Raw genomic sequence first — 13,633 nt, forward strand, 5'->3', positions numbered from 1 at the left:
CTCTATGAGTATGGGTCTCTGTGGGTCTCTATGAGTGTGGGTCTCTGTGGGTCTCTGTGGGTCTCTATGAGTGTGGGTCTCTGTGTGTCTCTATGAGTGTGGGTCTCTATGAGTGTGGGTCTCTGTGGGTCTCTATGAGTGTGGGTCTCTGTGTGTCTCTATGAGTGTGGGTCTCTATGAGTATGGGTCTCTATGAGTCTGGGTCTCTATGGGTCTCTGTGTGTCCCTATGAGTGTGGGTCTCTGTGGGGCTCTATCAGTGTGGGTCTCTGTGGGTCTCTATGGGTGTGGGTCTCGGTGAGTCTCTGTGAGTGTGGGTCTCTGTGGGTCTCTATGAGTGTGGGTCTCTATGAGTATGGGTCTCTTTGAGTCTGGGTTTCTATGGGTCTCTGTGTGTCTCTATGAGTGTGGGTCTCTGTGGGTCTCTATGAGTGTGGATCTCTGTGGGTCTCTATGAGTGTGGGTCTCTGTGAGTATGGGTCTCTATGAGTCTGGGTCTCTGTGGGTCTCTGTGAGTGTGGGTCTCTGTGAGTATGGGTCTCTATGAGTGTGGGTCTCTATGAGTGTGGGTCTCTATGAGTGTGGGTCTCTGTGGGTCTCTATGAGTGTGGGTCTCTGTGTGTCTCTATGAGTATGGGTCTCTATGAGTCTGGGTCTCTATGGGTCTCTGTGTGTCTCTATGAGTGTGGGTCTCTGTGGGTCTCTATCAGTGTGGGTCTCTGTGGGTCTCTATGGGTGTGGGTCTCGGTGAGTCTCTGTGAGTGTAGGTCTCTGTGGGTCTCTATGAGTGTGGGTCTCTATGAGTCTGGGTTTCTATGGGTCTCTGTGTGTCTCTATGAGTGTGGGTCTCTGTGGGTCTCTATGAGTGTGGATCTCTGTGGGTCTCTATGAGTGTGGGTCTCTGTGAGTATGGGTCTCTATGAGTCTGGGTCTCTGTGGGTCTCTGTGAGTGTGGGTCTCTGTGAGTGTGGGTCTCTATGAGTGTGGGTCTCTATGAGTGTGCGTCTCTGTGAGTCTCTGTGAGTGTGGGTCTCTGTGGGTCTCTATGAGTGTGGGTCTCTGTGGGTCTCTATGAGTGTGGGTCTCTATGAGTGTGGGTCTCTATGAGTATGGGTCTCTATGAGTCTGGGTCTCTATGGGTCTCTGTGTGTCTCTATGAGTGTGGGTCTCTGTGGGGCTCTATCAGTGTGGGTCTCTGTGGGTCTCTATGGGTGTGGGTCTCGGTGAGTCTCTGTGAGTGTAGGTCTCTGTGGGTCTCTATGAGTGTGGGTCTCTATGAGTATGGGTCTCTATGAGTCTGGGTTTCTATGGGTCTCTGTTTGTCTCTATGAGTGTGGGTCTCTGTGGGTCTCTATGAGTGTGGATCTCTGTGGGTCTCTATGAGTGTGGGTCTCTGTGAGTATGGGTCTCTATGAGTCTGGGTCTCTGTGGGTCTCTGTGAGTGTGGGTCTCTGTGAGTATGGGTCTCTATGAGTGTGGGTCTCTATGAGTGTGGGTCTCTATGAGTGTGGGTCTCTGTGGGTCTCTATGAGTGTGGGTCTCTGTGTGTCTCTATGAGTGTGGGTCTCTATGAGTATGGGTCTCTATGAGTCTGGGTCTCTATGGGTCTCTGTGTGTCTCTATGAGTGTGGGTCTCTGTGGGTCTCTATCAGTGTGGGTCTCTGTGGGTCTCTATGGGTGTGGGTCTCGGTGAGTCTCTGTGAGTGTAGGTCTCTGTGGGTCTCTATGAGTGTGGGTCTCTATGAGTCTGGGTTTCTATGGGTCTCTGTGTGTCTCTATGAGTGTGGGTCTCTGTGGGTCTCTATGAGTGTGGATCTCTGTGGGTCTCTATGAGTGTGGGTCTCTGTGAGTATGGGTCTCTATGAGTCTGGGTCTCTGTGGGTCTCTGTGAGTGTGGGTCTCTGTGAGTATGGGTCTCTATGAGTGTGGGTCTCTATGAGTGTGGGTCTCTATGAGTGTGGGTCTCTATGAGTGTGCGTCTCTGTGAGTCTCTGTGAGTGTGGGTCTCTGTGGGTCTCTATGAGTGTGGGTCTCTGTGGGTCTCTATGAGTGTGGGTCTCTATGAGTGTGGGTCTCTATGAGTGTGTGTCTATGAGTGTGTGTCTCTGTGTGTCTCTATGAGTGTGGGTCTCTGTGGGTCTCTGTGAGTGTGGGTCTCTGTGGGTCTCTTTGAGTGTGGGTCTCTGTGTGTCTCTATGAGTGTGGGTCTCTGTGGGTCTCTGTGAGTGTGGGTCTCTATGAGTATGGGTCTCTATGAGTGTGGGTCTCTATGAGTGTGGGTCTCTATGAGTGTGGGTCTCTATGAGTGTGGGTCTCTATGAGTTTGCGTCTCTGTGAGTCTCTGTGAGTGTGGGTCTCTGTGGGTCTCTATGAGTGTGGGTCTCTGTGGGTCTCTATGAGTGTGGGTCTCTGTGAGTGTGGGTCTCTGTGAGTCTCAGTGAGTGTGGGTCTCTGTGGGTCTCTATGAGTGTGGGTCTCTGTGGGTCTCTATGAGTGTGGGTCTCTATGAGTGTGGGTCTCTATGAGTGTGAGTCTTTGTGAGTGTGGGTCTCTGTGGGTTTCTATGAGTGTGGGTCTCTGTGGGTCTCTATGAGTGTGGGTCTCTATGAGTGTGTGTCTCTATGAGTGTGGGTCTCTATGAGTGTGGGTCTCTATGGGTCTCTGCGTGTCTCTGCGAGTTGGCTCTGGACGGGTGCGAGTCGCTGGTAACCCCTCCACCTTCAAAAAAATTACCACTAAACCACGACCGAAAAATGCAATTAACAACTGTCCTGGAGTGATTGGAAGGCATGCTCCAGAACCAGCTCAATATCAACGGCAGGAGGCTGCTAGACTTCCGTGCGGCCCATGGGGCTCCTAATTAACCAGCATGCCGTTCCGGCATCGGCGCATCCGTATGCAAGAGACGTTGACTACGCCGTGTTCAGTAACCTGCATTGCCACCAGTTATCAAACGGGGTCATTGGAGCGTTACCTCTCTCTGTGTGTGCGTAACCGTTAGGGGGGTGACCTTCTTTGGTTCTTTCGGTAAAGTCCACGTAGAATGAGAATAGAATAATAAATTGATCAAATAAAATAATACACCAACCGGCTACCATTAGAGAGATTCGTTCATGAGGCCATCCACATGTACAAGCACAGAGAGAATTTCAACCGAGAAGATGGATTCTGGCTTAGTAACCATTGGAAAGACGTTTTAAACCATTTCCGTTCTTAATTAATTGTATTTTTACGATGACCTTCAGACCGCAGCTCTTTCGCCAGCATTGACTCTTCTTAATACCTCTCACACCACGGTTAATGGAATGGTTTACAACGTGGAGTATAACAGCGCCTCGCAGCTGTCTCTCTCCCCCTCCTCTGTTCCGACCATGGACGAACTCGTCCGTCTCAACGGGGCCCGTAGCTATCCGTGGTGCTAAAGTTGAGAATAAGAATCCACCCATTTTTTCGCCATATAGCATTGTGATATATAACGACTTATTGTTGGTAGCTCAGCTGATTTGAGAATATATAGAGTTTATTGATAACATTGAGGTAATTTATATTTTAGTATTTTTTATTGGTTCACTATATAGTACTGTGAATAGCTCAGATGTGTAGGCCTTGACTTTAACATAGCCATTTCTGTGACCAGTCACAAGCTAATCACTCAGCTATTTCAATGCTAAATTCCCCTGTTTGAATTGTACTAGGTGCCTCTGTGGATGTGTATGCTTTGACTTCAACATAGCCATTTCTGTGACCAGTCACAAGCTAATCACTCAGCTATTTCAATGCTAAATTCTCCTGTTTTATTTGTACTAGGTGCCTCTGTGGATGTGTAGGTTTTGACTTTAACATAGCCATTTCTGTGACCAGTCACAAGCTAATCACTCAGCTATTTCAATGCTAAATTCTCCTGTTTGATTTGTACTAGGTGCCTCTGTAGATGTGTAGGCTTTGACTTTAACATAGCCATTTCTGTGACCAGTCACAAGCTAATCACTCAGCTATTTCAATGCTAAATTCTCCTGTTTGATTTGTACTAGGTGCCTCTGTGGATGTGTAGGCTTTAACTTTAACATAGCCATTTCTGTGACCAGTCACAAGCTAATCACTCAACTATTTCAATACTAAATTCTCCTGTTTGATTTGTACTAGGTGCCTCTGTGGATGTGTAGGTTTTGACTTTAACATAGCCATTTCTGTGACCAGTCACAAGCTAATCCCTCAGCTATTTCAATGCTAAATTCTATGCTAATTCCTTTGTCAAGGGGTGCCTCTGTGGATGTGTATGCTTTGACTTTAACATAGCCATTTCTGTGACTAGTCACAAGCTAATCACTCAGCTATTTCAATGCTAAATTCTCCTGTTTGATTTGTACTAGGTGCCTCTGTGGATGTGTAGGCTTTAACTTTAACATAGCCATTTCTGTGACCAGTCACAAGCTAATCACTCAGCTATTTCAATGCTAAAGTCTCCCGTTTGATATGTACTAGGTGCCTCTGTGGATGTGTATGCTTTGACTTTAACATAGCCATTTCTGTGACCAGTCACAAGCTAATCACTCAACTATTTCAATGCTAAATTCTCCTGTTTGATTTGTACTAGGTGCCTCTGTGGATGTGTAGGTTTTGACTTTAACATAGCCATTTCTGTGACCAGTCATAAGCTAATCACTCAGCTATTTCAATACTAAATTCTATGCTAATTCCTTTGTCAAGGGGTGTCTCTGTGGATGTGTATGCTTTGACTTTAACATAGCCATTTCTGTGACCAGTCACAAGCTAATCACTCAACTATTTCAATGCTAAATTCTCCTGTTTGATTTATACTAGGTGCCTCTGTGGATGTGTATGCTTTGACTTTAACATAGCCATTTCTGTGACCAGTCACAAGCTAATCACTCAGCTATTTCAATGCTAAATTCTCCTGTTTGATTTGTACTAGGTGCCTCTGTGGATGTGTAGGCTTTGACTTTAACATAGCCATTTCTGTGACCAGTCACAAGCTAATCACTCAGCTATTTCAATGCTAAATTCTCCTGTTTGATTTGTACTGGGTGCCTCTGTGGATGTGTCGGCTTTGACTTTAACATAGCCATTTCTGTGACCAGTCACAAGCTAATCACTCAGCTATTTCAATGCTAAATTCTCCCGTTTGATTTGTACTAGGTGCCTCTGTGGATGTGTAGGCTTTGACTTTAACATAGCTATTTCTGTGACCAGTCACAAGCTAATCACTCAGCTATTTCAATGCTAAATTCTCCTGTTTTATTTGTACTAGGTGCCTCTGTGGATGTGTATGCTTTAACTTTAACATAGCTATTTCTGTGACCAGTCACAAGCTAATCACTCAGCTATTTCAATGCTAAATTCTCCTGTTTGATTTGTACTAGGTGCCTCTGTGGATGTGTATGCTTTGACTTTAACATAGCCATTTCTGTGACCAGTCACAAGCTAATCACTCAGCTATTTCAATGCTAAATTCTCCTGTTTGATTTGTACTAGGTGCCTCTGTGGATGTGTAGGCTTTGACTTTAACATAGCCATTTCTGTGACCAGTCACAAGCTAATCACTCAGCTATTTCAATGCTAAATTCTCCTGTTTGATTTGTACTAGGTGCCTCTGTGGATGTGTCGGCTTTGACTTTAACATAGCCATTTCTGTGACCAGTCACAAGCTAATCACTCAGCTATTTCAATGCTAAATTCTCCTGTTTGATTTGTACTAGGTGCCTCTGTGGATGTGTCGGCTTTGACTTTAACATAGCCATTTCTGTGACCAGTCACAAGCTAATCACTCAGCTATTTCAATGCTAAATTCTCCCGTTTGATTTGTACTAGGTGCCTCTGTGGATGTGTAGGCTTTGACTTTAACATAGCTATTTCTGTGACCAGTCACAAGCTAATCACTCAGCTATTTCAATGCTAAATTCTCCTGTTTTATTTGTACTAGGTGCCTCTGTGGATGTGTATGCTTTAACTTTAACATAGCTATTTCTGTGACCAGTCACAAGCTAATCACTCAGCTATTTCAATGCTAAAGTCTCCTGTTTGATTTGTACTAGGTGCCTCTGTAGATGTGTATGCTTTAACTTTAACATAGCCATTTCTGTGACCAGTCACAAGCTAATCACTCAGCTATTTCAATGCTAAATTCTCCTGTTTGATTTGTACTAGGTGCCTCTGTGGATGTGTCGGCTTTGACTTTAACATAGCCATTTCTGTGACCAGTCACAAGCTAATCACTCAGCTATTTCAATGCTAAATTCTCCCGTTTGATTTGTACTAGGTGCCTCTGTGGATGTGTAGGCTTTGACTTTAACATAGCTATTTCTGTGACCAGTCACAAGCTAATCACTCAGCTATTTCAATGCTAAATTCTCCTGTTTTATTTGTACTAGGTGCCTCTGTGGATGTGTATGCTTTAACTTTAACATAGCTATTTCTGTGACCAGTCACAAGCTAATCACTCAGCTATTTCAATGCTAAAGTCTCCTGTTTGATTTGTACTAGGTGCCTCTGTAGATGTGTATGCTTTAACTTTAACATAGCCATTTCTGTGACCAGTCACAAGCTAATCACTCAGCCATTTCAATGCTAAATTCGCCTAGTTATTTCAATGCTAAATTCTCCTGTTTGATTTGTACTAGGTGCCTCGGTGAATGTATATGCTCTGACTTTAACATAGCCATTTCTGTGACCAGTCACTAGCTAATCACTCAGCCATTTCAATGCTAAATTCTATGCTAATTCCTTTGTCAAGGAGTGCCTCTGCGGATGTATATGATTTAACTTTTAACATAGCCATTTCTCTGACCAGTCACAAGCTAATCACTCAGCTATTTCAATGCTAAATTATATGCAAATTCCTTTGTCAAGGTGCTCTGTTTCTTCTCACACAGCTGAGCTTGTGGCTTTCTCACTCCAGCGCTGTCCTACCAGACAGTCTCGTCCCTTCCACCTGATGAAGGCCGCTTGTGTTGTGGCCGAAACGTCGTGTTAGAATATTATCGTGTTATTTTATTTTATCAATTTATTATTTTATTCTCATTCTACGTGGTGGTGGTGGTGGTGGTGGCGACTTTACCGAAAGAACCAAAGAAGATGAATCCTTGCAGCCACGAAAGCTTCAAATCGGAGGTTGGTGGGGGGGGGGGGGGGGGTGGGGTGAGTGATTGGTTATGCCTGGCCAACGAATGGGCCCGAGAAGGTGGCGAGCCGCGGGTGACTTCTCACCCCCCCCCCCCTTACACGAAGACCGTAGCCCGGGCCGGAGGCTACCCACGGCCCTGCGAAGCCGGCCTTCGAAACCCTTCTGAGGGCTAAGGCTCGGCGCATCCAGCGGTCAGGGCCCGCCGGGACAGCGGTGGATTCAGGCGGCCTCGCCCAGGGGTCCTAGCCGGAGGAGTCTGGGATAGCGGTGGACGCGTGAGCAAGTCCCGTCAGGATATAGGAGGCCGTGCCTCCTTAGGTTAGCGAGAGGGCTTTGTGTAGGTCACGCTAAGTACCTCCTTAGGTATCAAGACAGCTGTGTGTAGGTCACGCTAAGTACCTCCTTAGGTATCAAGAGAGCTGTGTGTAGGTCACGCTAAGTACCTCTTTAGGTATCAAGAGAGCTGTGTGTAGGTCACGCTAAGTACCTCCTTAGGTATCAAGACAGCTGTGTGTAGGTCACGCTAAGTACCTCCTTAGGTACCAAGATTCCTGTGTGTAGGTCACGCTAAGTACCTCCTTAGGTATCAAGAGACCTGTGTATAGGTCACGCTAAGTACCTCCTTAGGTATCAAGAGAGCCGTGTGTAGGTCACGCTAAGTACCACCTTAGGGTATCAAGAGAGCTGTGTGTAAGTCACGCTAAGTGCCTCCTTAGGTATCAAGAGAGCTGTGTGTAGGTCACGCTAAGTACCTCCTTAGGTATCAAGAGAGCTGTGTGTAGGTCACGCTAAGTACCTCCTTAGGTATCAAGCGACCTGTGTGTAGGTCACGCTAAGTACCTCCTTAGGTACCAAGATTCCTGTGTGTAGGTCACGCTAAGTACCTCCTTAGGTATCAAGAGAGCTGTGTGTAGGTCACGCTAAGTACGTCCTTAGGTATCAAGATATCTGTGTGTAGGTCACGCTAAGAGCCTCCTTAGGTATCAAGAGAGCTGTGTGTAGGTCACGCTAAGTACCTCCTTAGGTATCAAGAGACCTGTGTGTAGGTCACGCTAAGTACCTCCTTAGGTATCAAGAGAGCTGTGTGTAGGTCACGCTAAGTACCTCCTTAGGTATCAAGAGAGCTGTGTGTAGGTCACGCTAAGTACCTCCTTAGGTATCAAGAGAGCTGTGTGTAGGTCACTCTAAGTACCTCCTTAGGTATCAAGAGACCTGTGTGTAGGTCACGCTAAGTACCTCCTTAGGTATCAAGAGAGCTGTGTGTAGGTCACGCTAAGTACCTCCTTAGGTATCTAGAGACCTGTGTGTAGGTCACGCTAAGTACCTCCTTAGGTATCAAGAGAGCTGTGTGTAGGTCACGCTAAGTACCTCCTTAGGTATCAAGAGAGCTGTGTGTAGGTCACGCTAAGTACCTCCTTAGGTATCAAGAGAGCTGTGTGTAGGTCACGCTAAGTACCTCCTTAGGTATCAGGAGACCTGTGTGTAGGTCACGCTAAGTACCTCCTTAGGTATCAAGAGAGCTGAGTGTAGGTCACCCTAAGTACCTCCTTAGGTATCAAGAGAGCTGAGTGTAGGTCACCCTAAGTACCTCCTTAGGTATCAAGGAGACCTATCTGTAGGTCACGCTAAGTACCTCCTTAGGTATCAAGAGCCATGTGTGTAGGTCACGCTAAGTACCTCCTTAGGTATCAAGAGACCTGTGTGTAGGTCACGCTAAGTACCTCCTTAGGTATCAAGGAGACCTATCTGTAGGTCACGCTAAGTACCTCCTTAGGTATCAAGAGAGCTGTGTGTAGGTCGCTCTAAGTACCTGCTTAGGTATCAAGGAGACCTGTGTGTAGGACACGCTAAGTACCTCCTTAGGTATCAAGAGACCTGTGTGTAGGTCACGCTAAGTACCTCCTTAGGTATCAAGAGATCTGTGTGTAGGTCACGCTAAGTACCTCCTTAGGTATCAAGAGACCTGTGTAGGTCACGCTAAGTACCTCCTTAGGTATCAAGAGAGCTGTGTGTAGGTCACGCTAAGTACCTCCTTAGGTATCAAGGAGACCTGTGTGTAGGTCACGCTAAGTACCTCCTTAGGTATCAAGAGATCTGTGTGTAGGTCACGCTAAGTACCTCCTTAGGTATCAAGAGAGCTGTGTGTAGGTCACGCTAAGTACCTCCTTAGGTATCAAGAGAGCTGTGTGTAGGTCACGCTAAGTACCACCTTAGGTATCAAGAGAGCTGTGTGTAGGTCACACTAAGTACCTCCTTAGGTATCAAGAGAGCTGTGTGTAGGTCACGCTAAGTACCTCCTTAGGTATCAAGAGAGCTGTGTGTAGGTCACGCTAAGTACCTCCTTAGGTATCAAGAGATCTGTGTTTAGGTCACGTTAAGTACCTCCTTAGGTATCAAGGAGACCTGTGTGTAGGTCACTCTAAGTACCTCATTAGGTATCAAGAGAGCCGTGTGTAGGTCACGCTAAGTACCTCCTTAGGTATCAAGAGAGCTGTGTGTAGGTCACGCTAAGTACCTCCTTAGGTATCAAGAGAGCTGTGTGTAGGTCACGCTAAGTACCTCCTTAGGTATCAAGAGAGCTGTGTGTAGGTCACGCTAAGTACCTCCTTAGGTATCAAGAGAGCTGTGTGTAGGTCACGGTAAGTACCTCCTTAGGTATCAAGAGAGCTGTGTGTAGGTCACGCTAAGTACCTCCTTAGGTATCAAGAGAGCTGTGTGTAGGTCACGCTAAGTACCTCCTTAGGTATCAAGAGAGTTGTGTGTAGGTCACGCTAAGTACCTCCTTAGGTATCAAGAGAGCTGTGTGTAGGTCACGCTAAGTACCTCCTTAGGTATCAAGAGAGCTGTGTGTAGGTCACGCTAAGTACCTCCTTAGGTATCAAGAGAGCTGTGTGTAGGTCACGCTAAGTACCTCCTTAGGTATCAAAGAGAGCTGTGTGTAGGTCACGCTAAGTACCTCCTTAGGTATCAAGAGAGCTGTGTGTAGGTCACGCTAAGTACCTCCTTAGGTATCAAGAGAGCTGTGTGTAGGTCACGGTAAGTACCTCCTTAGGTATCAAGAGAGCTGTGTGTAGGTCACGCTAAGTACCTCCTTAGGTATCAAGAGAGCTGTGTGTAGGTCACGCTAAGTACCTCCTTAGGTATCAAGAGAGCTGTGTGTAGGTCACTCTAAGTACCTCCTTAGGTATCAAGAGAGCTGTGTGTAGGTCACGCTAAGTACCTCCTTAGGTATCAAGAGCTCTGTGTGTAGGTCACGCTAAGTACCTCCTTAGGTATCAAGAGATCTGTGTGTAGGTCACGCTAAGAGCCTCCTTAGGTATCAAAGAGAGCTGTGTGTAGGTCACGCTAAGTACCTCCTTAGGTATCAAGAGAGCTGTGTGTAGGTCACGCTAGGTACCTTCTTAGGTATCAAGAGAGCTGTTTGTAGGTCACGCTAAGTACCTCCTTAGGTATCAAGAGAGCTGTTTGTAGGTCACGCTAAGTACCTCCTTAGGTATCAAGAGACCTTTGTGTAGGTCACGCTAAGTACCTCCTTAGGTATCAATAGGCCTGTGTGTAGGTCATGCTAAGTACCTCCTTAGGTATCAAGAGAGCTGTGTGTAGGTCACGCTAAGTACCTCCTTAGGTATCAAGAGAGCTGTGTGTAGGTCACGCTAAGTACCTCGTTAGGTATCAAGGAGACCTGTGTGTAGGTCACGCTAAGTACCTCCTTAGGTATCAATAGACCTGTGTGTAGGTCACGCTAAGTACCTCCTTAGGTATCAATAGACCTGTGTGTAGGTCACGCTAAGTACCTCCTTAGGGTATCAAGAGAGCTGTGTGTAGGTCACGCTAAGTACCTCCTTAGGTATCAAGAGACCTGTGTGTACGTCATGCTAAGTACCTCCTTAGGTATCAAGAGAGCTGTGTGTAGGTCACGCTAAGTACCTCCTTAGATATCAAGAGAGCTGTGTGTAGGTCACGCTAAGTACCTCCTTAGGTATCAAGAGAGCTGTGTGTAGGTCATGCTAAGTACCTCCTTAGATATCAAGAGATCTGTGTGTAGGTCACGCTAAGTACCTCCTTAGGTATCAAGAGAGCTGTGTGTAGGTCACGCTAAGTACCTCCTTAGGTATCAAGAAGACCTGTGTGTAGGTCACGCTAAGTACCTCCTTAGGTAACAAGAGAGCTGTGTGTAGGTCACGCTAAGTACCTCCTTAGGTATCAAGGGACCTGTGTGTAGGTCACGCTAAGTACCTCCTTAGGTATCAGGAGATCTGTGTGTAGGTCACGCTAAGTACCTCCTTAGGTATCAAGAGAGCTGTGTGTAGGTCACGCTAAGTACCTCCTTGGGTATCAAGAGACCTATGTGTAAGTCACGCTAAGTACCTCCTTAGGTATCAAAAGACCTGTGTGTAGATCACGCTAAGTACCTCCTTAGGTATCAAGAGAGCTGTGTGTAGGTCACGCTAAGTACCTCCTTAGGTATCAAGAGAGCTGTGTGTAGGTCACGCTAAGTACCTGCTTAGGTATCAAGAGAGCTGTGTGTAGGTCACGCTAAGTACCTCGTTAGGTATCAAGAGACCTGTGTGTAGGTCACGCTAAGTACCTCCTTAGGTATCAAGAGAGCTGTGTGTAGGTCACGCTAAGTACCTCCTTAGGTATCAAGAGACCTGTTTGTAGGTCACGCTAAGTACCTCCTTAGGTATCAAGAGAGCTGTGTGTAGGTCATGCTAAGTACCTCCTTAGGTATCAATAGACCTGTGTGTAGGTCACGCTAAGTACCTCATTAGGTATCAAGAGACCTATGTGTAGGTCACGCTAAGTACCTCCTTAGGTATCAATAGACCTGTGTGTAGGTCACGCTAAGTACCTCCTTAGGTATCAAGAGATCTGTGTGTAGGTCACGCTAAGTACCTCCTTAGGTATCAGGAGATCTGTGTGTAGGTCACACTAAGTACCTCCTTAGGTATCAAGAGACCTGTTTGTAGGTCACGCTAAGTACCTCCTTAGGTATCAAGAGAGCTGTGTGTAGGTCACGCTAAGTACCTCCTTAGGTATCAAGAGCTCTGTGTGTAGGTCACGCTAAGTACCTCCTTAGGTATCAAGAGAGCTGTGTGTAGATCACTCTAAGTACCTCCTTAGGTATCAAGAGAGCTATGTGTAGGTCACGCTAAGTACCTCCTTAGGTATGAAGAGACCTGTGGGTAGGTCACGCTAAGTACCTCCTTAGGTATCAGGAGAGCCGTGTGTAGGTCACGCTAAGTACCTCCTTAGGTATCAAGAGACCTGTCTGTAGGTCACGCTAAGTACCTCCTTAGGTATCAAGAGACCTGTGTGTAGGTCACGCTAAGTACCTCCTTAGGTATCAAGTGAACTGTGTGTGGTCACGCTAAGTACCTCCTTAGGTATCAAGAGAGCTGTGTGTAGGTCACGCTAAGTACCTCCTTAGGTATCAAGAGAGCTGTGTGTAGGTCACGCTAAGTACCTCCTTAGGTAGTGACGGACCAGCGGATGCGAGCCCATGTCCTTGACACCAGGACCTACCGTGGAGCTGATCTGCCCTCTGACCATCGACTAGTCATCTGTAAGATGCGCCTGCCATTCTTCCACTCCCGGTGGTGGGTTGTACACCCAGGACCCCATTCAGACCTAAGGTGGGCCTGGTCTCAGTTATCTGATGAAAGTTTTGCAAGCGAGAATTTCGTCATCGCCTGCGGCTGGGATTGGCATCGTCCCTGACTCTTCCTGATGTCGAGGGTGAATGGGCGAGGTTTAGGACTGTGACTCATGCGGCTGCATTGGCTGCTTTGGGTACGCGGTCCAGACCTCACCAGAGACCCTAACTCACAGAGAGAGGTGTTCAGGATGGTTGAGAAAAAGCGACAGGCCCACTCTCATCGGCTACAGAATCCCACGTCAGAGAATGAGGCTGTCCTTGACACCAGGACCTACCGTGGAGCTGATCTGCCCTCTGACCATCGACTAGTCATCTGTAAGATGCGCCTGCCATTCTTCCGCTCCCGGTGGTGGGTTGTACACCCAGGACCCCATTCAGACCTAAGGTGGGCCTGGTCTCAGCTATCTGATGAAAGTTGCAAGCGAGAATTTCATCATCGCCTGCAGCTGGGGTTGAGCATCATCCCCGACTCCTCCTGATGTCGAGGGTGAATGAGGGCGAGGTTTAGGACTGTGACTCATGCAGCTGCAATGGCTGCTTTGGGTACGCGGTCCAGACCTCCCCAGAGACCCTGGCTGACAGAGGAGGTGTTCAGGATGGTTGAGAAAAAAGCGACAGGCCCACTGTCATCGGCTACAGAATCCCACGTCAGAGAATGAGGCTGTTCTTTTTTAAACGTTTAAAAAAATCGCCACTTTTTTCAAATGTACTTGCTGTGGTTGTCACACCTGATGATGATGATTGCTGCTTGTGTTGCAGTAGAAACGTCGTGAGAATTTAATATTTTTTATTGTTTCCCTATCTAACGTGGTGGTGACTTTACCGAAAGAACCA

Source organism: Petromyzon marinus, chromosome 78 (genome assembly GCF_048934315.1).
Source record: "Petromyzon marinus isolate PM22_M1 ecotype Great Lakes invasive population chromosome 78, UKy_Petmar_22M1.pri1.0, whole genome shotgun sequence".
Lineage (NCBI taxonomy): Eukaryota > Metazoa > Chordata > Hyperoartia > Petromyzontiformes > Petromyzontidae > Petromyzon > Petromyzon marinus.